The 25222-nt window shown below is 38.1% G+C and overlaps 20 non-coding genes across 20 annotated transcripts; all 20 read left to right on the top strand.

Moving 5' to 3' along the window:
* Positions 1-4246: 4246 nt before the first annotated feature.
* On the top strand, positions 4247-4319 carry TRNAF-GAA (transfer RNA phenylalanine (anticodon GAA)). The gene has a single exon. It is a non-coding gene; the product is annotated as a tRNA-Phe (tRNA).
* An 811-nt stretch (positions 4320-5130) lies between these two features.
* On the top strand, positions 5131-5203 carry TRNAF-GAA (transfer RNA phenylalanine (anticodon GAA)). Its single transcript has one exon. It is a non-coding gene; the product is annotated as a tRNA-Phe (tRNA).
* Positions 5204-6007: 804 nt separating this feature from the next.
* On the top strand, positions 6008-6080 carry TRNAF-GAA (transfer RNA phenylalanine (anticodon GAA)). The gene has a single exon. It is a non-coding gene; the product is annotated as a tRNA-Phe (tRNA).
* Positions 6081-6882: 802 nt separating this feature from the next.
* On the top strand, positions 6883-6955 carry TRNAF-GAA (transfer RNA phenylalanine (anticodon GAA)). The gene has a single exon. It is a non-coding gene; the product is annotated as a tRNA-Phe (tRNA).
* An 801-nt stretch (positions 6956-7756) lies between these two features.
* On the top strand, positions 7757-7829 carry TRNAF-GAA (transfer RNA phenylalanine (anticodon GAA)). The gene has a single exon. It is a non-coding gene; the product is annotated as a tRNA-Phe (tRNA).
* Positions 7830-8640: 811 nt separating this feature from the next.
* On the top strand, positions 8641-8713 carry TRNAF-GAA (transfer RNA phenylalanine (anticodon GAA)). The gene has a single exon. It is a non-coding gene; the product is annotated as a tRNA-Phe (tRNA).
* An 803-nt stretch (positions 8714-9516) lies between these two features.
* On the top strand, positions 9517-9589 carry TRNAF-GAA (transfer RNA phenylalanine (anticodon GAA)). The gene has a single exon. It is a non-coding gene; the product is annotated as a tRNA-Phe (tRNA).
* An 800-nt stretch (positions 9590-10389) lies between these two features.
* Positions 10390-10462, top strand: TRNAF-GAA (transfer RNA phenylalanine (anticodon GAA)). Its single transcript has one exon. It is a non-coding gene; the product is annotated as a tRNA-Phe (tRNA).
* A 596-nt stretch (positions 10463-11058) lies between these two features.
* On the top strand, positions 11059-11131 carry TRNAF-GAA (transfer RNA phenylalanine (anticodon GAA)). Its single transcript has one exon. It is a non-coding gene; the product is annotated as a tRNA-Phe (tRNA).
* Positions 11132-11273: 142 nt separating this feature from the next.
* TRNAF-GAA (transfer RNA phenylalanine (anticodon GAA)) lies at positions 11274-11346 on the top strand. The gene has a single exon. It is a non-coding gene; the product is annotated as a tRNA-Phe (tRNA).
* Positions 11347-16906: 5560 nt separating this feature from the next.
* TRNAF-GAA (transfer RNA phenylalanine (anticodon GAA)) lies at positions 16907-16979 on the top strand. Its single transcript has one exon. It is a non-coding gene; the product is annotated as a tRNA-Phe (tRNA).
* Positions 16980-17791: 812 nt separating this feature from the next.
* Positions 17792-17864, top strand: TRNAF-GAA (transfer RNA phenylalanine (anticodon GAA)). The gene has a single exon. It is a non-coding gene; the product is annotated as a tRNA-Phe (tRNA).
* An 811-nt stretch (positions 17865-18675) lies between these two features.
* On the top strand, positions 18676-18748 carry TRNAF-GAA (transfer RNA phenylalanine (anticodon GAA)). Its single transcript has one exon. It is a non-coding gene; the product is annotated as a tRNA-Phe (tRNA).
* An 813-nt stretch (positions 18749-19561) lies between these two features.
* TRNAF-GAA (transfer RNA phenylalanine (anticodon GAA)) lies at positions 19562-19634 on the top strand. Its single transcript has one exon. It is a non-coding gene; the product is annotated as a tRNA-Phe (tRNA).
* Positions 19635-20435: 801 nt separating this feature from the next.
* TRNAF-GAA (transfer RNA phenylalanine (anticodon GAA)) lies at positions 20436-20508 on the top strand. The gene has a single exon. It is a non-coding gene; the product is annotated as a tRNA-Phe (tRNA).
* Positions 20509-21311: 803 nt separating this feature from the next.
* Positions 21312-21384, top strand: TRNAF-GAA (transfer RNA phenylalanine (anticodon GAA)). The gene has a single exon. It is a non-coding gene; the product is annotated as a tRNA-Phe (tRNA).
* An 803-nt stretch (positions 21385-22187) lies between these two features.
* TRNAF-GAA (transfer RNA phenylalanine (anticodon GAA)) lies at positions 22188-22260 on the top strand. The gene has a single exon. It is a non-coding gene; the product is annotated as a tRNA-Phe (tRNA).
* An 811-nt stretch (positions 22261-23071) lies between these two features.
* On the top strand, positions 23072-23144 carry TRNAF-GAA (transfer RNA phenylalanine (anticodon GAA)). The gene has a single exon. It is a non-coding gene; the product is annotated as a tRNA-Phe (tRNA).
* An 811-nt stretch (positions 23145-23955) lies between these two features.
* TRNAF-GAA (transfer RNA phenylalanine (anticodon GAA)) lies at positions 23956-24028 on the top strand. Its single transcript has one exon. It is a non-coding gene; the product is annotated as a tRNA-Phe (tRNA).
* Positions 24029-24831: 803 nt separating this feature from the next.
* On the top strand, positions 24832-24904 carry TRNAF-GAA (transfer RNA phenylalanine (anticodon GAA)). Its single transcript has one exon. It is a non-coding gene; the product is annotated as a tRNA-Phe (tRNA).
* The last annotated feature ends 318 nt before the right edge of the window (positions 24905-25222 follow it).

The following is a 25222-nucleotide window of genomic DNA, read 5'->3' as shown; positions in this document are numbered from 1 at the left end:
TTGGTGGGGTGGTTTGCGTGAGCTTGGTTACAAGAGGAAGGGATTTACTGGTCAGTGGACTGCTTCCGCTGTCACCCAAAGTTTTTGAACTTGTCACTGACTTATTATGAATGCGCTGCAGGTGACGTATAAGGGAGGATGTTCCGAGGTGGTTAACGTCCTTACCTCTACTTATTACAGCTTGACAAAGGGAACACACGGCTTGACACCTGTTGTCCGCATTTCTGGTGAAATACCTCCACACCGAAGAGCTGATTTTTTTGGTATTTTCACCTGGCATGTCAACGGCCATATTCCTCCCACGGACAACAGGTGTCTCCCCGGGTGCCTGACTTAAACAAACCACCTCACCATCAGAATCCTTCTGGTCAATTTCCTCCCCAGCGCCAGCAACACCCATATCCTCCTCATCCTGGTGTACTTCAACACTGACATCTTCAATCTGACTATCAGGAACTGGACTGCGGGTGCTCCTTCCAGCACTTGCAGGGGGCATGCAAATAGTGGAAGGCGCATGCTCTTCACGTCCAGTGTTGGGAAGGTCAGGCATCGCAACCGACACAATTGGACTCTCCTTGTGGATTTGGGATTTCAAAGAACGCACAGTTCTTTGCGGTGCTTTTGCCAGCTTGAGTCTTTTCAGTTTTCTAGCGAGAGGCTGAGTGCTTCCATCCTCATGTGAAGCTGAACCACTAGCCATGAACATAGGCCAGGGCCTCAGCCGTTCCTTGCCACTCCGTGTGGTAAATGGCATATTGGCAAGTTTACGCTTCTCCTCCGACAATTTTATTTTAGGTTTTGGGGTCCTTTTTTTTCTGATATTTGGTGTTTTGGATTTGACATGCTCTGTACTATGACATTGGGCATCGGCCTTGGCAGACGACGTTGCTGGCATTTCATCGTCTCGGCCATGACTAGTGGCAGCAGCTTCAGCACGAGGTGGAAGTGGATCTTGATCTTTCCCTAATTTTGGAACCTCAACTTTTTTGTTCTCCATATTTTATAGGCAGAACTAAAAGGCACCTCAGGTAAACAATGGAGATGGATGGATTGGATACTAGTATACAATTATGGACGGACTGCCACGGTTAGGTGGTATAAAAAAACCACGGTTAGGTGGTATATATTGTAATACAATTATGGATGGACGGACTGCCTGCCGAGTGCCGACACAGAGGTAGCCACAGCCGTGAACTACCGCACTGTACACTGGTTGATAAAGAGATAGTAGTATACTCGTAACAACTAGTATGACTGACTATGACGGTATAAAGAATGAAAAAAAAACCACGGTTAGGTGGTATATATTATAATACAATTATGGATGGACGGACTGCCTGCCGACTGCCGACACAGAGGTAGCCACAGCCGTGAACTACCGCACTGTACACTGGTTGATAAAGAGATAGTAGTATACTCGTAACAACTAGTATGACACTATGACGGTATAAAGAATGAAAAAAAAACCACGGTTAGGTGGTATATATTATAATAATACAATTATGGATGGACGGACTGCCTGCCGAGTTCCGACACAGAGGTAGCCACAGCCGTGAACTACCGCACTGTACACTGGTTGATAAAGAGATAGTAGTATACTCGTAACAACTAGTATGACTGACTATGACGGTAAAAAGAATGAAAAAAAAACCACGGTTAGGTGGTATATATTGTAATACAATTATGGATGGACGGACTGCCTGCCGACTGCCGACACAGAGGTAGCCACAGCCGTGAACTACCGCACTGTACACTGGTTGATAAAGAGATAGTAGTATACTCGTAACAACTAGTATGACACTATGACGGTATAAAGAATGAAAAAAAAACCACGGTTAGGTGGTATATATTATAATAATACAATTATGGATGGACGGACTGCCTGCCGAGTTCCGACACAGAGGTAGCCACAGCCGTGAACTACCGCACTGTACACTGGTTGATAAAGAGATAGTAGTATACTCGTAACAACTAGTATGACTGACTATGACGGTAAAAAGAATGAAAAAAAAACCACGGTTAGGTGGTATATATTGTAATACAATTATGGATGGACGGACTGCCTGCCGAGTTCCGACACAGAGGTAGCCACAGCCGTGAACTACCGCACTGTACACTGGTTGATAAAGAGATAGTAGTATACTCGTAGCAACTAGTATGACTGACTATGACGGTATAAAGAATGAAAAAAAAAACACGGTTAGGTGGTATATATTATAATACAATTATGGATGGACGGACTGCCTGCCGACTGCCGACACAGAGGTAGCCACAGCCGTGAACTACCGCACTGTACACTGGTTGATAAAGAGATAGTAGTATACTCGTAACAACTAGTATGACACTATGACGGTATAAAGAATGAAAAAAAAACCACGGTTAGGTGGTATATATTATAATACAATTATGGATGGACGGACTGCCTGCCGACTGCCGACACAGAGGTAGCCACAGCTGTGAACTACCGCACTGTACACTGGTTGATAAAGAGATAGTAGTATACTCGTAACAACTAGTATGACACTATGACGGTATAAAGAATGAAAAAAAAACCACGGTTAGGTGGTATATATTATAATAATACAATTATGGATGGACGGACTGCCTGCCGACTGCCGACACAGAGGTAGCCACAGCCGTGAACTACCGCACTGTACACTGGTTGATAAAGAGATAGTAGTATACTCGTAACAACTAGTATGACTATGACGACGGTATAAAGAAAGAAAAAAAAATACCACGGTTAGGTGGTATATAATTATACAATTATGGATGGACGGACTGCCTGCCGAGTGCCGACTGCCGACACAGAGGTAGCCACAGCCGTGAACTACCGCACTGTACTGTGTCTGCTGCTAATATAGACTGGTTGATAAAGAGATAGTATACAACAATATACTACTATACTGGTGGTCAGGCACTGGTCACCACTAGTCACACTGGCAGTGGCACTCCTGCAGCAAAAGTGTGCACTGTTTAATTTAAAATTAATATAATATTATGTACTCCTGGCTCCTGCTATAACAACCTGCAGTGCTCCCCAGTCTCCCCCACAATTATTATAAGCTTTTATACATTGATGTGCAGCACACTGGGCTGAGCTGAGTGCACACAGACTGAGTCACACTGTGTGACTGCTGTGTATCGTTTTTTTCAGGCAGAGAACGGATATAGCAGAGAACGGATATATTAAATAAAAGTTAACTTAACAACAACTGCACTGGTCACTGTGGTAAACTCTGTCTGCACAATCTCTCTCTCTCTCTCTCTCTCTCTCTCTTCTAATCTATTCTAATGGAGAGGACGCCAGCCACGTCCTCTCCCTATCAATCTCAATGCACGTGTGAAAATGGCGGCGACGCGCGGCTCCTTATATAGAATCCGAGTCTCGCGAGAATCCGACAGCGTCATGATGACGTTCGGGCGCGCTCGGGTTAACCGAGCAAGGCGGGAAGATCCGAGTCGCTCGGACCCGTGAAAAAAAAAGTGAAGTTCGTGCGGGTTCGGATTCAAAGAAACCGAACCCGCTCATCTCTAATTATTATTAGCCCCAATAAAATAATTTCTTATTAGTAGAGCTTGGCGAAATAGCTCAGTTGTGAGAACATTAGACTGAAGATCTAAGGGTGTCTTGTTCAATCCTGGGGTTTAGCATGGTTGGGTGTTTGCTTTTGCTACTGAATAGCAATTTAGCAGCAAAAACTGTTGTTTTCAGTTTTTGATCTTGAAAAACATTTTATGTTATTTCAGTTTGCAAAATCTTTAGCTCCAAAAAAAGACATTTTTATCAGTATAGCTTGCCAAAATAGCTTAGTTGTGAGAGCAATAGACTGAAGACCTTAAAATCCCTAGTACGATCGTGGGTTTCCACATGTTTGGGTGTTTGCAGTTTGTAACTGAGTAGCAAGTCAGCAAAAAGAAATTTAGCAGCAGAAACTTTAATTTTCAGGTTTCGCCCTCTAGGACACTTGATGTTCTTTCAGTTTGCCTTATCTTAAACACCAAAAAAGACTTTCTAAACGTCAGACTTACACGCAATAGCTCTTTTGTGAGAGCATTAAACTGAAGATCTAAAGCTCCTGGGTTCGATCCCAGGATTCGGCATGTTTAGTTGCTGTATTTTTGTTACAGAATAGCAATTTACCAGCAGAATCTTTCATTATCAGGTGTTGTTCATCAAGAACACTTAATGCTCTTTTTTTCCCAGCCTAAAACCCCAAATACGGCTTGACATCTTTCACAATTAGCCGAAATAGCTCAGTTGGGAGAGTGTTAGACTGAAGATATAAAGGTCCCTGGTTTGATGCCGGGTTTCGGCATATTTAGTTGCTGTTTTTTTGTTACAGAATAGCAATTTAGCAGCAGAAACTGCCGTGTTCAGGTTCTGGTCTTCAAGTTCATTTCATGTTATTACAGTTTGCATTATTATTAGCCCCAATAAAAGAATTTCTTATTAGTAGAGCTTGGCGAAATAGCTCAGTTGTGAGAACATTAGGCTGAAGATCTAAGGGTGTCTTGTTCAATCCTGGGGTTTAGCATGGTTGGGTGTTTGCTTTTGCTACTGAATAGCAATGTAGCAGCAAAAACTGTTGTTTTCATTTTTTGATCTTGAAAAACATTTTATGTTATTTCAGTTTGCAAAATCTTTAGCTCCAAAAAAAGACATTCTTATCAGTATAGCTTGCCAAAATAGCTCAGTTGTGAGAGCAATAGACTGAAGACCTTAAAATCCCTAGTACGATCATGGGTTTCCACATGTTTGGGTGTTTGCATTTTGTTACTGAGTAGCAATTCAGCAAAAAGAAATTTAGCAGCAGAAACGTTTATTTTCAGGTTTCGCCCTCTAGGACACTTGATGTTCTTTCAGTTTGCCTTATCTTAAACACCAAAAAAGACTTTCCAAATGTCAGACGTAGCTGCAATAGCTCATTTGGGAGAGCATTAGACTGAAGATCTATAAGTCCTTGGTTCGATCCCGGGTTTCGGCATGTTTAGTAGCTGTATTTTTGTTACAGAATAGCAATTTACCAGCAGAATCTTTCATTATAAGGTGTTGCTCTTCAAGAACACTTGATGCTCTTTTTTTCCCAACCTAAAACCCCAAATACGACTTGACATCTGTCACAATTAGCCGAAATAGCTCAGTTGGGAGAGCGTTAGACTGAAGATCTAAAGGTCCCTGGTTCGATCCTGGGTTTCGGCATATTTAGTTGCTGTTTTTTTTTGTTACAGAATAGCAATTTAGCAGCAGAAACTGCCGTGTTCAGGTTCTGGTCTTCAAGAACATTTCATGTTATTACAGTTTGCATTATTATTAGCCCCAATAAAAGAATTTCTTATTAGTAGAGCTTGGCGAAATAGCTCAGTTGTGACAACATTAGACTGAAGATCTAAGGGTGTCTTGTTCAATCCTGGGGTTTAGCATGGTTGGGTGTTTGCTTTTGCTACTGAATAGCAATTTAGCAGCAAAAACTGTTGTGTTCAGGTTTTGATCTTGAAAAGCATTTTATGTTATTTCAGTTTGCAAAATCTTTATCTCCTAAAAAAAGACATTCTTATCAGTATAGCTTGCCAAAATAGCTCAGTTGTGAGAGCAATAGACTGAAGACCTTAAAATCCCTAGTACGATTGTGGGTTTCCACATGTTTGGGTGTTTGCAGTTTGTTATTCAGCAAAAAGAAATTTAGCAGCAGAAACTTTCATTTTCAGGTTTCGCCCTCTAGGACACTTGATGTTCTTTCAGTTTGCCTTATCTTAAACACCAAAAAAGACTTTCTAAACGTCAGATTTACACGCAATAGCTCTTTTGTGAGAGCATTAAACTGAAGATCTAAAGGTCCTGGGTTCGATCCCAGGATTCGGCATGTTTAGTTGCTGTATTTTTGTTACAGAATAGCAATTTACCAGCAGAATCTTTCATTATCAGGAGTTGTACATCAAGAACACTTAATGCTCTTTTTTTTCCCAGCCTAAAACTCCAAATACGGCTTGACATCTTTCACAATTAGCCGAAATAGCTCAGTTGGGAGAGTGTTAGACTGAAGATCTAAAGGTCCCTGGTTCGATCCCGGGTTTCGGCATATTTAGTTGCTGTTTTTTTTGTTACAGAATAGCAATTTAGCAGCAGAAACTGCCGTGTTCAGGTTCTGGTCTTCAAGAACATTTCATGTTATTACAGTTTGCATTATTATTAGCCCCAATAAAAGAATTTCTTATTAGTAGAGCTTGGCGAAATAGCTCAGTTGTGAGAACATTAGACTGAAGATCTAAGGGTGTCTTGTTCAATCCTGGGGTTTAGCATGGTTGGGTGTTTGCTTTTGCTACTGAATAGCAATTTAGCAGCAAAAACTGTTGTTTTCAGTTTTTGATCTTGAAAAACATTTTATGTTATTTCAGTTTGCAAAATCTTTAGCTCCAAAAAAAGACATTTTTATCAGTATAGCTTGCCAAAATAGCTCAGTTGTGAGAGCAATAGACTGAAGACCTTAAAATCCCTAGTACGATTGTGGGTTTCCACATGTTTGGGTGTTTGCAGTTTGTTATTCAGCAAAAAGAAATTTAGCAGCAGAAACTTTCATTTTCAGGTTTCGCCCTCTAGGACACTTGATGTTCTTTCAGTTTGCCTTATCTTAAACACCAAAAAAGACTTTCTAAACGTCAGACTTACACGCAATAACTCTTTTGTGAGAGCATTAAATTGAAGATCTAAAGGTCCTGGGTTCGATCCCAGGATTCGGCATGTTTAGTTGCTGTATTTTTGTTACAGAATAGCAATTTACCAGCAGAATCTTTCATTATCAGGTGTTGTACATCAAGAACACTTAATGCTCTTTTTTTTCCCAGCCTAAAACCCCAAATACGGCTTGACATCTTTCACAATTAGCCGAAATAGCTCAGTTGGGATAGCGTTAGACTGAAGATCTAAAGGTCCCTGGTTCGATCCCGGGTTTCGGCATATTTAGTTGCTGGTTTTTTTGTTACAGAATAGCAATTTAGCAGCAGAAACTGCCATGTTCAGGTTCTGGTCTTCAAGATCATTTCATGTTATTACAGTTTGCATTATTATTAGCCCCAATAAAATAATTTCTTATTAGTAGAGCTTGGCGAAATAGCTCAGTTGTGAGAACATTAGACTGAAGATCTAAGGGTGTCTTGTTCAATCCTGGGGTTTAGCATGGTTGGGTGTTTGCTTTTGCTACTGAATAGCAATTTAGCAGCAAAAACTGTTGTTTTCAGTTTTTGATCTTGAAAAACATTTTATGTTATTTCAGTTTGCAAAATCTTTAGCTCCAAAAAAAGACATTTTTATCAGTATAGCTTGCCAAAATAGCTCAGTTGTGAGAGCAATAGACTGAAGACCTTAAAATCCCTAGTACGATTGTTGGTTTCCACATGTTTGGGTGTTTGCAGTTTGTTATTCAGCAAAAAGAAATTTAGCAGCAGAAACTTTCATTTTCAGGTTTCGCCCTCTAGGACACTTGATGTTCTTTCAGTTTGCCTTATCTTAAACACCAAAAAAGACTTTCTAAACGTCAGACTTACACGCAATAACTCTTTTGTGAGAGCATTAAACTGAAGATCTAAAGGTCCTGGGTTCGATCCCAGGATTCGGCATGTTTAGTTGCTGTATTTTTGTTACAGAATAGCAATTTACCAGCAGAATCTTTCATTATCAGGTGTTGTTCATCAAGAACACTTAATGCTCTTTTTTTCCCAGCCTAAAACCCCAAATACGGCTTGACATCTTTCACAATTAGCCGAAATAGCTCAGTTGGGAGAGTGTTAGACTGAAGATATAAAGGTCCCTGGTTCGATCCCGGGTTTCGGCATATTTAGTTGCTGTTTTTTTGTTACAGAATAGCAATTTAGCAGCAGAAACTGCCGTGTTCAGGTTCTGGTCTTCAAGTTCATTTCATGTTATTACAGTTTGCATTATTATTAGCCCCAATAAAAGAATTTCTTATTAGTAGAGCTTGGCAAAATAGCTCAGTTGTGAGAACATTAGACTGAAGATCTAAGGGTGTCTTGTTCAATCCTGGGGTTTAGCATGGTTGGGTGTTTGCTTTTGCTACTGAATAGCAATTTAGCAGCAAAAACTGTTGTTTTCAGTTTTTGATCTTGAAAAACATTTTATGTTATTTCAGTTTGCAAAATCTTTAGCTCCAAAAAAAGACATTCTTATCAGTATAGCTTGCCAAAATAGCTCAGTTGTGAGAGCAATAGACTGATGACCTTAAAATCCCTAGTACGATCGTGGGTTTCCACATGTTTGGGTGTTTGCATTTTGTTACTGAGTAGCAATTCAGCAAAAAGAAATTTAGCAGCAGAAACGTTTATTTTCAGGTTTCGCCCTCTAGGACACTTGATGTTCTTTCAGTTTGCCTTATCTTAAACACCAAAAAAGACTTTCCAAATGTCAGACGTAGCTGCAATAGCTCATTTGGGAGAGCATTATACTGAAGATCTATAAGTCCCTGGTTCGATCCCGGGTTTCGGCATGTTTAGTAGCTGTATTTTTGTTACAGAATAGCAATTTACCAGCAGAATCTTTCATTATAAGGTGTTGCTCTTCAAGAACACTTGATGCTCTTTTTTTCCCAACCTAAAACCCCAAATACGACTTGACATCTGTCACAATTAGCCGAAATAGCTCAGTTGGGAGAGCGTTAGACTGAAGATCTAAAGGTCCCTGGTTCGATCCCGGGTTTTGGCATATTTAGTTGCTGTTTTTTTTGTTACAGAATAGCAATTTAGCAGCAGAAACTGCCATGTTCAGGTTCTGGTCTTCAAGAACATTTCATGTTATTACAGTTTGCATTATTATTAGCCCCAATAAAAGAATTTCTTATTAGTAGAGCTTGGCGAAATAGCTCAGTTGTGACAACATTAGACTGAAGATCTAAGGGTGTCTTGTTCAATCCTGGGGTTTAGCATGGTTGGGTGTTTGCTTTTGCTACTGAATAGCAATTTAGCAGCAAAAACTGTTGTGTTCAGGTTTTGATCTTGAAAAGCATTTTATGTTATTTCAGTTTGCAAAATCTTTAGCTCCTAAAAAAAGACATTCTTATCAGTATAGCTTGCCAAAATAGCTCAGTTGTGAGAGCAATAGACTGAAGACCTTAAAATCCCTAGTACGATTGTGGGTTTCCACATGTTTGGGTGTTTGCAGTTTGTTATTCAGCAAAAAGAAATTTAGCAGCAGAAACTTTCATTTTCAGGTTTCGCCCTCTAGGACACTTGATGTTCTTTCAGTTTGCCTTATCTTAAACACCAAAAAAGACTTTCTAAACGTCAGACTTACACGCAATAGCTCTTTTGTGAGAGCATTAAACTAAAGATCTAAAGGTCCTGGGTTCGATCCCAGGATTCGGCATGTTTAGTTGCTGTATTTTTGTTACAGAATAGCAATTTACCAGCAGAATCTTTCATTATCAGGTGTTGTACATCAAGAACACTTAATGCTCTTTTTTTTCCCAGCCTAAAACCCCAAATACGGCTTGACATCTTTCACAATTAGCCGAAATAGCTCAGTTGGGAGAGCGTTAGACTGAAGATCTAAAGGTCCCTTGTTCGATCCTGGGTTTCGGCATGTTTAGTTGCTGTTTTTTTGTTACAGAATAGCAGTTTAGCAGCAGAAACTGCCATGTTCAGGTTCTGGTCTTCAAGATCATTTCATGTTATTACAGTTTGCATTATTATTAGCCCCAATAAAATAATTTCTTATTAGTAGAGCTTGGCGAAATAGCTCAGTTGTGAGAACATTAGACTGAAGATCTAAGGGTGTCTTGTTCAATCCTGGGGTTTAGCATGGTTGGGTGTTTGCTTTTGCTACTGAATAGCAATTTAGCAGCAAAAACTGTTGTTTTCAGTTTTTGATCTTGAAAAACATTTTATGTTATTTCAGTTTGCAAAATCTTTAGCTCCAAAAAAAGACATTTTTATCAGTATAGCTTGCCAAAATAGCTCAGTTGTGAGAGCAATAGACTGAAGACCTTAAAATCCCTAGTACGATTGTTGGTTTCCACATGTTTGGGTGTTTGCAGTTTGTTATTCAGCAAAAAGAAATTTAGCAGCAGAAACTTTCATTTTCAGGTTTCGCCCTCTAGGACACTTGATGTTCTTTCAGTTTGCCTTATCTTAAACACCAAAAAAGACTTTCTAAACGTCAGACTTACACGCAATAACTCTTTTGTGAGAGCATTAAACTGAAGATCTAAAGGTCCTGGGTTCGATCCCAGGATTCGGCATGTTTAGTTGCTGTATTTTTGTTACAGAATAGCAATTTACCAGCAGAATCTTTCATTATCAGGTGTTGTTCATCAAGAACACTTAATGCTCTTTTTTTCCCAGCCTAAAACCCCAAATACGGCTTGACATCTTTCACAATTAGCCGAAATAGCTCAGTTGGGAGAGTGTTAGACTGAAGATATAAAGGTCCCTGGTTCGATCCCGGGTTTCGGCATATTTAGTTGCTGTTTTTTTGTTACAGAATAGCAATTTAGCAGCAGAAACTGCCGTGTTCAGGTTCTGGTCTTCAAGTTCATTTCATGTTATTACAGTTTGCATTATTATTAGCCCCAATAAAAGAATTTCTTATTAGTAGAGCTTGGCAAAATAGCTCAGTTGTGAGAACATTAGACTGAAGATCTAAGGGTGTCTTGTTCAATCCTGGGGTTTAGCATGGTTGGGTGTTTGCTTTTGCTACTGAATAGCAATTTAGCAGCAAAAACTGTTGTTTTCAGTTTTTGATCTTGAAAAACATTTTATGTTATTTCAGTTTGCAAAATCTTTAGCTCCAAAAAAAGACATTCTTATCAGTATAGCTTGCCAAAATAGCTCAGTTGTGAGAGCAATAGACTGATGACCTTAAAATCCCTAGTACGATCGTGGGTTTCCACATGTTTGGGTGTTTGCATTTTGTTACTGAGTAGCAATTCAGCAAAAAGAAATTTAGCAGCAGAAACGTTTATTTTCAGGTTTCGCCCTCTAGGACACTTGATGTTCTTTCAGTTTGCCTTATCTTAAACACCAAAAAAGACTTTCCAAATGTCAGACGTAGCTGCAATAGCTCATTTGGGAGAGCATTAGACTGAAGATCTATAAGTCCCTGGTTCGATCCCGGGTTTCGGCATGTTTAGTAGCTGTATTTTTGTTACAGAATAGCAATTTACCAGCAGAATCTTTCATTATAAGGTGTTGCTCTTCAAGAACACTTGATGCTCTTTTTTTCCCAACCTAAAACCCCAAATACGACTTGACATCTGTCACAATTAGCCGAAATAGCTCAGTTGGGAGAGCGTTAGACTGAAGATCTAAAGGTCCCTGGTTCGATCCCGGGTTTTGGCATATTTAGTTGCTGTTTTTTTTGTTACAGAATAGCAATTTAGCAGCAGAAACTGCCATGTTCAGGTTCTGGTCTTCAAGAACATTTCATGTTATTACAGTTTGCATTATTATTAGCCCCAATAAAAGAATTTCTTATTAGTAGAGCTTGGCGAAATAGCTCAGTTGTGACAACATTAGACTGAAGATCTAAGGGTGTCTTGTTCAATCCTGGGGTTTAGCATGGTTGGGTGTTTGCTTTTGCTACTGAATAGCAATTTAGCAGCAAAAACTGTTGTGTTCAGGTTTTGATCTTGAAAAGCATTTTATGTTATTTCAGTTTGCAAAATCTTTAGCTCCTAAAAAAAGACATTCTTATCAGTATAGCTTGCCAAAATAGCTCAGTTGTGAGAGCAATAGACTGAAGACCTTAAAATCCCTAGTACGATTGTGGGTTTCCACATGTTTGGGTGTTTGCAGTTTGTTATTCAGCAAAAAGAAATTTAGCAGCAGAAACTTTCATTTTCAGGTTTCGCCCTCTAGGACACTTGATGTTCTTTCAGTTTGCCTTATCTTAAACACCAAAAAAGACTTTCTAAACGTCAGACTTACACGCAATAGCTCTTTTGTGAGAGCATTAAACAGAAGATCTAAAGGTCCTGGGTTCGATCCCAGGATTCGGCATGTTTAGTTGCTGTATTTTTGTTACAGAATAGCAATTTACTAGCAGAATCTTTCATTATCAGGTGTTGTACATCAAGAACACTTAATGCTCTTTTTTTTCCCAGCCTAAAACCCCAAATACAAAAAGACAATTTGAGTGAGTGCGCTGTCAGCGGCAGCCGGTATAGGGATGGTAAGTCCCTAAACAGTAATACAAAGCAGAGAGAAATATACTGGCGCCGGCTGGATCTCAAAAATGAAAGAACGGAAACAGTTGTATCAATTAAAAAATAAAATAATACATTTATTAAATATAAAAAATAATAATAATAAGAGTGGGTATAAATATCTGATATAATATCAAGAGGGTATTTAAAATTCAGCAGTTGAGAGTCACTCAATTTATCCTATGACCACTTGTATTTTCATTAGGCAGTGAATACTGGTATTCTGGCTAGAACTCAGTCCTCCTTGGTATCCTCACAAAATTTCAAATATGGATATTACCATGGTCTCAGATGAAAGGCCCCTTGGTTCTCGTTAGCAATTCGAGGTCCAATAGCAGCAGGGGAATGAGGAGACTTCAGATGGAAAGTGATGGTATGGATCCTGGAGGATTCAAAGTCCAATTATTGCCAGATATTCCAAAAGGTGGTTTGAAGTGCCAGTGGTCAGGGAGGAGTATATCTCTGTAGCTCAACGCGTTTCGCTGGACTAGATCACCGCCAGCTTCCTCAGGAGCATGTGTCTCATGTATACTGGGACATCTTTATATACCCCCATAACTATGGTAAAATTAAAACACCTGGTTGTAAGGTTATCCAGGTGTGGAAACATACACATTAAGACAATAAATGGTCAAAGTAAAATTTAAAAGACAAAGAAGGCAATCTTACCGGAGTACATGTCATATTGTAATATTATACTATAAAAACGAGCATAGGATAAGGTAGAAAATTAAGATTTTAGAAAGGATCATTTGCATGATTACCTGATCACGTGATCCGTTCCGATCACGTGACTGGACGGCATCCAATCATTACGGCTGTAGTTTATTTATTGTGTGCAAAGACAGCCGGAAAGTGTCCATATTAGGACTTGACCCGGTCACATGACACCTCCAACCACGTGACCGGGTAGACCACAGTGATCCGTATAACGGGAAATCTTCCGATCACGTGACTTTGTTTTATCACGTGACCGGACAGATACACGGAAGAGCAAAACATGACTGACGTGGATAGCGTTGCGTTCCACAGACAGAATTATTGTGTGTAACAGGTTGTCAAGGTGATCACCCTCAATGGGCGGTGCATTAATAGCAACATATAAATGAAGGAGCGTCAGTAATATACACAAGATGGAATTGCAGTATCCTATCTTCATTGTATTAGATAGGTGTATTCGAGGTTGATTTCCACATAAGTTGCAATAGACCACAATATTAGATCTGATGTATAGCATACATATGCAGGTTGTAAATAGTCAAAATATATATATAATAACAAAGAAAGATTATATAAAAAAAATTATATATAATATAATATAGATATAAATAAAAAATAATAAATAGAAATGGATATAATCATACTAATAAAAATAAATTAAAAAATATATAAATCACTTAATCAGTGGTCTATCTAGAGACTCATATATTATAATAGTCTGCCATATTGAATCTATATAGATATCAAAGATTGCATAGCCCAGTATCAAAGACTGAAGACTGACATAAAATTATTGTATTCGGAGGGAAATTCAAGGTGACTTATAGTATTATAATGGATATATTTACAAGTCATGGGGACGGCCATGGGGACCAGGTTCGCACCCAGTTATGCCAATCTCTACATGGGGGACCTTGAGGATTCGCTCGTGTGGGAAAGCGACTGGGAGGCGAACCTGGTCTTCTATGGCCGTTACATTGACGATCTATTTATTATTTGGGATGGGGATGTTTCTTCTATATCTGAGTTTGTTTCCTATCTCAATAATAACACTTATAATTTGACTTTCACTCACACACACAGCACTAAACGAATAGACTTCCTGGATGTGACCCTAGAAATAATTGATAATCAAATCATGACTACTAATTATTCAAAACCAGTTAATACATATTCCTACTTACATTATGATAGTGCACATTATGCACCTTGGAAACACAATATACCTAAGGGACAATTAATGCGCCTACGACGCAATTGTTCCTCTCTAGAATCCTTTAAGAATCAGGCCTATGAATTGATGAATGCTCTCAAACAACGTAAATATCCTGAAGAGCTCCTTGATACAGCATACAAGGAGGTTCTCCTTATGGATAGAAATAATCTCTTACAGATGAAACCTCATCAACAATCTTCTTTAAATAACCCTAACTACCAAAAAACTAGAGACGACGATAACAGACAATTTGCATTTGTCTGTAAATACAATAATTGTGCTAGTGAAATAAAAAACATCATCTCTAAAAATTATAGAGTATTAAAACAGGATAAAGTTTTGAATGAGATTTTGCCCCCCAAACCCTGTGTAATATACAAGAGAAACAGATCATTAAAATCCATACTGGCACCTAGCCATTTGATGCCGGGGATATCTAAAGAAACCTCCCTTGGACATCAATGGCTAACCACGAAACCATTAGGGTGCCACAGATGTGGCAAATCCAGATGTACAACATGTTCTTATATGCAGAAAAAAACTACCATCATACAATTACCTGGCAATGAAGACCCCTATAAACTCGAGTCATTTATGAATTGCGACTCCAAATTTATCATTTATTTACTTACCTGTGGCTGTGGTCTGAATTATGTGGGGCGAACCACGAGGGCTGTTCATGTAAGATTTATGGAACACCGTAGAAATATTATTAAACGTAACAATCTACACAGTGTCTCACGCCACTTTAATTTAGTTCATGATGGTGATCCTAAAAGTTTAACATTGGTATGTTTAGAACATATTATACCTACACCAAGAGGAGGTGATAGATTTAACAAATTATGCTGTAGAGAAATATATTGGATGTTCAAAATGAATTCGTTACATCCAGATGGACTTAATGAAAGTATTGAACTAAACACAATACCTTAGGTGTGATATTGTCTTTCGGACCATTCACTCATATATCTAATTATTTAAATCTCCCTCCCTATCACCAATATAATAATTGAAATATTAAAATAGAGTTAATCATCACCCACCAAGTTCATTATAATATACCGTGAATAACTTATATTAAGTACATAGCTAGGAATATATCACCATGTCAAGAGCTCCTTGGTTTGAACTATTAATTTAATATATCCATTATAATACTATAAGTCACCTTGAATTTCCCTCCGAATACAATAATTTTATGTCAGTCTTCAGTCTTTGATACTGGGCTATGCAATCTTTGATATCTATATAGATTCAATATGGCAGACTATTATAATATATGAGTCTCTAGATAGACCACTGATTAAGTGATTTATATATTTTTTAATTTATTTTTATTAGTATGATTATATCCATTTCTATTTATTATTTTTTATTTATATCTATATTATATTATATATAATTTTTTTTTATATAATCTTTCTTTGTTATTATATATATATTTTGACTATTTACAACCTGCATATGTATGCTATACATCAGATCTAATATTGTGGTCTATTGCAACTTATGTGGAAATCAACCTCGAATACACCTATCTAATACAATGAAGATAGGATACTGCAATTCCATCTTGTGTATATTACTGACGCTCCTTCATTTATATGTTGCTATTAATGCACCGCCCATTGAGGGTGATCACCTTGACAACCTGTTACACACAATAATTCTGTCTGTGGAACGCAACGCTATCCACGTCAGTCATGTTTTGCTCTTCCGTGTATCTGTCCGGTCACGTGATAAAACAAAGTCACGTGATCGGAAGATTTCCCGTTATACGGATCACTGTGGTCTACCCGGTCACGTGGTTGGAGGTGTCATGTGACCGGGTCAAGTCCTAATATGGACACTTTCCGGCTGTCTTTGCACACAATAAATAAACTACAGCCGTAATGATTGGATGCCGTCCAGTCACGTGATCGGAACGGATCACGTGATCAGGTAATCATGCAAATGATCCTTTCTAAAATCTTAATTTTCTACCTTATCCTATGCTCGTTTTTATAGTATAATATTACAATATGACATGTACTCCGGTAAGATTGCCTTCTTTGTCTTTTAAATTTTACTTTGACCATTTATTGTCTTAATGTGTATGTTTCCACACCTGGATAACCTTACAACCAGGTGTTTTAATTTTACCATAGTTATGGGGGTATATAAAGATGTCCCAGTATACATGAGACACATGCTCCTGAGGAAGCTGGCGGTGATCTAGTCCAGCGAAACGCGTTGAGCTACAGAGATATACTCCTCCCTGACCACTGGCACTTCAAACCACCTTTTGGAATATCTGGCAATAATTGGACTTTGAATCCTCCAGGATCCATACCATCACTTTCCATCTGAAGTCTCCTCATTCCCCTGCTGCTATTGGACCTCGAATTGCTAACGAGAACCAAGGGGCCTTTCATCTGAGACCATGGTAATATCCATATTTGAAATTTTGTGAGGATACCAAGGAGGACTGAGTTCTAGCCAGAATACCAGTATTCACTGCCTAATGAAAATACAAGTGGTCATAGGATAAATTGAGTGACTCTCAACTGCTGAATTTTAAATACCCTCTTGATATTATATCAGATATTTATACCCACTCTTATTATTATTATTTTTTATATTTAATAAATGTATTATTTTATTTTTTAATTGATACAACTGTTTCCGTTCTTTCATTTTTGAGATCCAGCCGGCGCCAGTATATTTCTCTCTGCTTTGTAAAACCCCAAATACGGCTTGGCATCTTTCACAATTAGCCGAAATAGCTCAGTTGGGAGAGTGTTAGACTGAAGATCTAAAGGTCCCTGGTTCGATCCCGGGTTTCGGCATATTTAGTTGCTGTTTTTTTGTTATAGAATAGCAATTTAGCAGCAGAAACTGCCGTGTTCAGGTTCTGGTCTAAAAGATCATTTCATGTTATTACAGTTTGCATTATTATTAGCCCCAGTAAAAGAATTTCTTATTAGTAGAGCTTGGCGAAATAGCTCAGTAGTGAGAACATTAGACTGAAGATCTAAGGGTGTCTTGTTCAATCCTGGGGTTTAGCATGGTTGGGTGTTTGCTTTTGCTACTGAATAGCAATTTAGCAGCAAAAACTGTTGTTTTCAGTTTTTGATCTTGAAAAACATTTTATGTTATTTCAGTTTGCAAAATCTTTAGCTCCAAAAAAAAGACATTTTTATCAGTATAGCTTGCCAAAATAGCTCAGTTGTGAGAGCAATAGACTGAAGACCTTAAAATCCCTAGTATGATCGTGGGTTTCCACATGTTTGGGTGTTTGCAGTTTGTTACTGCGTAGCAAGTCAGCAAAAAGAAATTTAGCAGCAGAAACTTTTATATTCAGGTTTCGCCCTCTAGGACACTTGATGTTCTTTCAGTTTGCCTTATCTTAAACACCAAAAAAGACTTTCTAAACGTCAGACTTACACGCAATAGCTCTTTTGTGAGAGCATTAAACTGAAGATCTAAATCTCCTTGGTTCGATCCCAGGATTCGGTATGTTTAGTTGCTGTATTTTTGTTACAGAATAGCAATTTACCAGCAGAATCTTTCATTATCAGGTGTTGTTCATCAAGAACACTTAATGCTCTTTTTTTCCCAGCCTAAAACCCCAAATACGGCTTGACATCTTTCACAATTAGCCAAAATAGCTCAGTTGGGAGAGTGTTAGACTGAAGATATAAAGGTCCCTGGTTCGATCCCGGGTTTCGGCATATTTAGTTGCTGTTTTTTTGTTACAGAATAGCAATTTAGCAGCAGAAACTGCCGTGTTCAGGTTCTGGTCTTCAAGTTCATTTCATGTTATTACAGTTTGCATTATTATTAGCCCCAATAAAAGAATTTCTTATTAGTAGAGCTTGGCGAAATAGCTCAGTTGTGAGAACATTAGACTGAAGATCTAAGGGTGTCTTGTTCAATCCTGGGGTTTAGCATGGTTGGGTGTTTGCTTTTGCTACTGAATTGCAATTTAGCAGCAAAAACTGTTGTTTTCAGTTTTTGATCTTGAAAAACATTTTATGTTATTTCAGTTTGCAAAATCTTTAGCTCCAAAAAAAGACATTCTTATCAGTATAGCTTGCCAAAATAGCTCAGTTGTGAGAGCAATAGACTGAAGACCTTAAAATCCCTAGTACGATCGTGGGTTTCCACATGTTTGGGTGTTTGCATTTTGTTACTGAGTAGCAATTCAGCAAAAAGAAATTTAGCAGCAGAAACGTTTATTTTCAGGTTTCGCCCTCTAGGACACTTGATGTTCTTTCAGTTTGCCTTATCTTAAACACCAAAAAAGACTTTCCAAATGTCAGACGTAGCTGCAATATCTCATTTGGGAGAGCATTAGACTGAAGATCTATAAGTCCCTTGTTTGATCCCTGGTTTCGGCATGTTTAGTAGCTGTATTTTTGTTACAGAATAGCAATTTACCAGCAGAATCTTTCATTATAATGTGTTGCTCTTCAAGAACACTTGATGCTCTTTTTTTCCCAACCTAAAACCCCAAATACGACTTGCCATCTGTCACAATTAGCCGAAATAGCTCATTTGGGAGAGCGTTAGACTGAAGATCTAAAGGTCCCTGGTTCTATCCTGGGTTTTGGCATATTTAGTTGCTGTTTTTTTTGTTACAGAATAGCAATTTAGCAGCAGAAACTGCCGTGTTCAGGTTCTGGTCTTCAAGAACATTTCATGTTATTACAGTTTGCATTATTATTAGCCCCAATAAAATAATTTATTATTAGTAGAGCTTGGCGAAATAGCTCAGTTGTGACAACATTAGACTGAAGATCTAAGGGTGTCTTGTTCAATCCTGGGGTTTAGCATGGTTGGGTGTTTGCTTTTGCTACTGAATAGCAATTTAGCAGCAAAAACTGTTGTTTTCAGTTTTTGATCTTGAAAAACATTTTATGTTATTTCAGTTTGCAAAATCTTTAGCTCCAAAAAAAGACATTCTTATCAGTATAGCTTGCCAAAATAGCTCAGTTGTGAGAGCAATAGACTGAAGACCTTAAAATCCCTAGTATGATCGTGGGTTTCCACATGTTTGGGTGTTTGCATTTTGTTACTGAGTAGCAATTCAGCAAAAAGAAATTTAGCAGCAGAAACGTTTATTTTCAGGTTTCGCCCTCTAGGACACTTGATGTTCTTTCAGTTTGCCTTATCTTAAACACCAAAAAAGACTTTCCAAATGTCAGACGTAGCTGCAATATCTCATTTGGGAGAGCATTAGACTGAAGATCTATAAGTCCCTGGTTAGATCCCGGGTTTCGGCATGTTTAGTAGCTGTATTTTTGTTACAGAATAGCAATTTACCAGCAGAATCTTTCATTATCAGGTGTTGTACATCAAGAACACTTAATGCTCTTTTTTTCCCCAGCCTAAAACCCCAAATACGGCTTGGCATCTTTCACAATTAGCCGAAATAGCTCAGTTGGGAGAGAGTTAGACTGAAGATCTAAAGGTCCCTGGTTCGATCCCGGGTTTCGGCATATTTAGTTGCTGTTTTTTTGTTACAGAATAGTAATTTAGCAGCAGAAACTGCCGTGTTCAGGTTCTGGTCTTCAAGAACATTTCATGTTATTACAGTTTGCATTATTATTAGCCCCAATAAAAGAATTTCTTATTAGTAGAGCTTGGCGAAATAGGTCAGTTGTGACAACATTAGACTGAAGATCTAAGGGTGTCTTGTTCAATCCTGGGGTTTAGCATGGTTGGGTGTTTGCTTTTGCTACTGAATAGCAATTTAGCAGCAAAAACTGTTGTTTTCAGTTTTTGATCTTGAAAAACATTTTATGTTATTTCAGTTTGCAAAATCTTTAGCTCCAAAAAAAGACATTTTTATCAGTATAGCTTGCCAAAATAGCTCAGTTGTGAGAGCAATAGACTGAAGACCTTAAAATCCCTAGTACGATTGTGGGTTTCCACATGTTTGGGTGTTTGCAGTTTGTTATTCAGCAAAAAGAAATTTAGCAGCAGAAACTTTCATTTTCAGGTTTCGCCCTCTAGGACACTTGATGTTCTTTCAGTTTGCCTTATCTTAAACACCAAAAAAGACTTTCTAAACGTCAGACTTACACGCAATAACTCTTTTGTGAGAGCATTAAACTGAAGATCTAAAGGTCCTGGGTTCGATCCCAGGATTCGGCATGTTTAGTTGCTGTATTTTTGTTACAGAATAGCAATTTACCAGCAGAATCTTTCATTATCAGGTGTTGTACATCAAGAACACTTAATGCTCTTTTTTTTCCCAGCCTAAAACCCCAAATACGGCTTGACATCTTTCACAATTAGCCGAAATAGCTTAGTTGGGAGAGCGTTAGACTGAAGATCTAAAGGTCCCTGGTTCGATACCGGGTTTCGGCATATTTAGTTGCTGTTTTTTTTGTTACAGAATAGCAATTTAGCAGCAGAAACTGCCGTGTTCAGGTTCTGGTCTTCAAGAACATTTCATGTTATTACAGTTTGCATTATTATTAGCCCCAATAAAAGAATTTCTTATTAGTAGAGCTTGGCGAAATAGCTCAGTTGTGACAACATTAGACTGAAGATCTAAGGGTGTCTTGTTCAATCCTGGGGTTTAGCATGGTTGGGTGTTTGCTTTTGCTACTGAATAGCAATTTAGCAGCAAAAACTGTTGTGTTCAGGTTTTGATCTTGAAAAGCATTTTATGTTATTTCAGTTTGCAAAATCTTTAGCTCCTAAAAAAAGACATTCTTATCAGTATAGCTTGCCAAAATAGCTCAGTTGTGAGAGCAATAGACTGAAGACCTTAAAATCCCTAGTACGATTGTGGGTTTCCACATGTTTGGGTGTTTGCAGTTTGTTATTCAGCAAAAAGAAATTTAGCAGCAGAAACTTTCATTTTCAGGTTTCGCCCTCTAGGACACTTGATGTTCTTTCAGTTTGCCTTATCTTAAACACCAAAAAAGACTTTCTAGACGTCAGACTTACACGCAATAACTCTTTTGTGAGAGCATTAAACTGAAGATCTAAAGGTCCTGGGTTCGATCCCAGGATTCGGCATGTTTAGTTGCTGTATTTTTGTTACAGAATAGCAATTTACCAGCAGAATCTTTCATTATCAGGTGTTGTACATCAAGAACACTTAATGCTCTTTTTTTTCCCAGCCTAAAACCCCAAATACGGCTTGACATCTTTCACAATTAGCCGAAATAGCTCAGTTGGGAAAGCGTTAGACTGAAGATCTAAAGGTCACTGGTTCAATCCCGGGTTTTGGCATATTTAGTTGCTGTTTTTTTTGTTACAGAATAGCAATTTAGCAGCAGAAACTGCCGTGTTCAGGTTCTGGTCTTCAAGAACATTTCATGTTATTATAGTTTGCATTGTTATTAGCCCCAATAAAAGAATTTCTTATTAGTAGAGCTTGGCGAAATAGCTCAGTTGTGACAACATTAGACTGAAGATCTAAGGGTGTCTTGTTCAATCCTGGGGTTTAGCATGGTTGGGTGTTTGCTTTTGCTACTGAATAGCAATTTAGCAGCAAAAACTGTTGTGTTCAGGTTTTGATCTTGAAAAGCATTTTATGTTATTTCAGTTTGCAAAATCTTTAGCTCCTAAAAAAAGACATTCTTATCAGTATAGCTTGCCAAAATAGCTCAGTTGTGAGAGCAATAGACTGAAGACCTTAAAATCCCTAGTACGATTGTGGGTTTCCACATGTTTGGGTGTTTGCAGTTTGTTATTCAGCAAAAAGAAATTTAGCAGCAGAAACTTTCATTTTCAGGTTTCGCCCTCTAGGACACTTGATGTTCTTTCAGTTTGCCTTATCTTAAACACCAAAAAAGACTTTCTAAACGTCAGACTTACACGCAATATCTCTTTTGTGAGAGCATTAAACTAAAGATCTAAAGGTCCTGGGTTCGATCCCAGGATTCGGCATGTTTAGTTGCTGTATTTTTGTTACAGAATAGCAATTTACCAGCAGAATCTTTCATTATCAGGTGTTGTACATCAAGAACACTTAATGCTCTTTTTTTCCCCAGCCTAAAACCCCAAATACGGCTTGACATCTTTCACAATTAGCCGAAATAGCTCAGTTGGGAGAGCGTTAGACTGAAGATCTAAAGGTCCCTGGTTCGATCCCGGGTTTCGGCATATTTAGTTGCTGTTTTTTTGTTACAGAATAGCAGTTTAGCAGCAGAAACTGCCGTGTTCAGGTTCTGGTCTTCAAGATCATTTCATGTTATTACAGTTTGCATTATTATTAGCCCCAATAAAAGAATTTCTTATTAGTAGAGCTTGGCGAAATAGCTCAGTTGTGAGAACATTAGACTGAAGATCTAAGGGTGTCTTGTTCAATCCTGGGGTTTAGCATGGTTGGGTGTTTGCTTTTGCTACTGAATTGCAATTTAGCAGCAAAAACTGTTGTTTTCAGTTTTTGATCTTGAAAAACATTTTATGTTATTTCAGTTTGCAAAATCTTTAGCTCCAAAAAAAGACATTTTTATCAGTATAGCTTGCCAAAATAGCTCAGTTGTGAGAGCAATAGACTGAAGACCTTAAAATCCCTAGTACGATCGTGGGTTTCCACATGTTTGGGTGTTTGCAGTTTGTTACTGAGTAGCAAGTCAGCAAAAAGAAATTTAGCAGCAGAAACTTTAATTTTCAGGTTTCGCCCTCTAGGACACTTGATGTTCTTTCAGTTTGCCTTATCTTAAACACCAAAAAAGACTTTCTAAACGTCAGACTTACACGCAATAGCTCTTTTGTGAGAGCATTAAACTGAAGATCTAAAGCTCCTGGGTTCGATCCCAGGATTCGGCATGTTTAGTTGCTGTATTTTTGTTACAGAATAGCAATTTACCAGCAGAATCTTTCATTATCAGGTGTTGTTCATCAAGAACACTTAATGCTCTTTTTTTCCCAGCCTAAAACCCCAAATACGGCTTGACATCTTTCACAATTAGCCGAAATAGCTCAGTTGGGAGAGTGTTAGACTGAAGATATAAAGGTCCCTGGTTCGATCCCGGGTTTCGGCATATTTAGTTGCTGTTTTTTTGTTACAGAATAGCAATTTAGCAGCAGAAACTGCCGTGTTCAGGTTCTGGTCTTCAAGTTCATTTCATGTTATTACAGTTTGCATTATTATTAGCCCCAATAAAAGAATTTCTTATTAGTAGAGCTTGGCGAAATAGCTCAGTTGTGAGAACATTAGACTGAAGATCTAAGGGTGTCTTGTTCAATCCTGGGGTTTAGCATGGTTGGGTGTTTGCTTTTGCTACTGAATAGCAATTTAGCAGCAAAAACTGTTGTTTTCAGTTTTTGATCTTGAAAAACATTTTATGTTATTTCAGTTTGCAAAATCTTTAGCTCCAAAAAAAGACATTCTTATCAGTATAGCTTGCCAAAATAGCTCAGTTGTGAGAGCAATAGACTGATGACCTTAAAATCCCTAGTACGATCGTGGGTTTCCACATGTTTGGGTGTTTGCATTTTGTTACTGAGTAGCAATTCAGCAAAAAGAAATTTAGCAGCAGAAACGTTTATTTTCAGGTTTCGCCCTCTAGGACACTTGATGTTCTTTCAGTTTGCCTTATCTTAAACACCAAAAAAGACTTTCCAAATGTCAGACGTAACTGCAATAGCTCATTTGGGAGAGCATTAGACTGAAGATCTATAAGTCCCTGGTTCGATCCCGGGTTTCGGCATGTTTAGTAGCTGTATTTTTGTTACAGAATAGCAATTTACCAGCAGAATCTTTCATTATAAGGTGTTGCTCTTCAAGAACACTTGATGCTCTTTTTTTCCCAACCTAAAACCCCAAATACGACTTGACATCTGTCACAATTAGCCGAAATAGCTCAGTTGGGAGAGCGTTAGACTGAAGATCTAAAGGTCCCTGGTTCGATCCTGGGTTTTGGCATATTTAGTTGCTGTTTTTTTTGTTACAGAATAGCAATTTAGCAGCAGAAACTGCCATGTTCAGGTTCTGGTCTTCAAGAACATTTCATGTTATTACAGTTTGCATTATTATTAGCCGCAATAAAAGAATTTCTTATTAGTAGAGCTTGGCGAAATAGCTCAGTTGTGACAACATTAGACTGAAGATCTAAGGGTGTCTTGTTCAATCCTGGGGTTTAGCATGGTTGGGTGTTTGCTTTTGCTACTGAATAGCAATTTAGCAGCAAAAACTGTTGTGTTCAGGTTTTGATCTTGAAAAGCATTTTATGTTATTTCAGTTTGCAAAATCTTTAGCTCCTAAAAAAAGACATTCTTATCAGTATAGCTTGCCAAAATAGCTCAGTTGTGAGAGCAATAGACTGAAGACCTTAAAATCCCTAGTACGATTGTGGGTTTCCACATGTTTGGGTGTTTGCAGTTTGTTATTCAGCAAAAAGAAATTTAGCAGCAGAAACTTTCATTTTCAGGTTTCGCCCTCTAGGACACTTGATGTTCTTTCAGTTTGCCTTATCTTAAACACCAAAAAAGACTTTCTAAACGTCAGACTTACACGCAATAGCTCTTTTGTGAGAGCATTAAACAGAAGATCTAAAGGTCCTGGGTTCGATCCCAGGATTCGGCATGTTTAGTTGCTGTATTTTTGTTACAGAATAGCAATTTACTAGCAGAATCTTTCATTATCAGGTGTTGTACATCAAGAACACTTAATGCTCTTTTTTTTCCCAGCCTAAAACCCCAAATACGGCTTGGCATCTTTCACAATTAGCCGAAATAGCTCAGTTGGGAGAGTGTTAGACTGAAGATCTAAAGGTCCCTGGTTCGATCCCGGGTTTCGGCATATTTAGTTGCTGTTTTTTTGTTATAGAATAGCAATTTAGCAGCAGAAACTGCCGTGTTCAGGTTCTGGTCTTAAAGATCATTTCATGTTATTACAGTTTGCATTATTATTAGCCCCAATAAAAGAATTTCTTATTAGTAGAGCTTGGCGAAATAGCTCAGTTGTGAGAACATTAGACTGAAGATCTAAGGGTGTCTTGTTCAATCCTGGGGTTTAGCATGGTTGGGTGTTTGCTTTTGCTACTGAATAGCAATTTAGCAGCAAAAACTGTTGTTTTCAGTTTTTGATCTTGAAAAACATTTTATGTTATTTCAGTTT

Source organism: Pseudophryne corroboree, chromosome 4, assembly GCF_028390025.1.
Source record: "Pseudophryne corroboree isolate aPseCor3 chromosome 4, aPseCor3.hap2, whole genome shotgun sequence".
NCBI lineage: Eukaryota > Metazoa > Chordata > Amphibia > Anura > Myobatrachidae > Pseudophryne > Pseudophryne corroboree.
The sequence above is the reverse complement of the archived record's forward strand: the minus strand, read 5'-3'. Positions and strand labels throughout refer to the sequence as shown.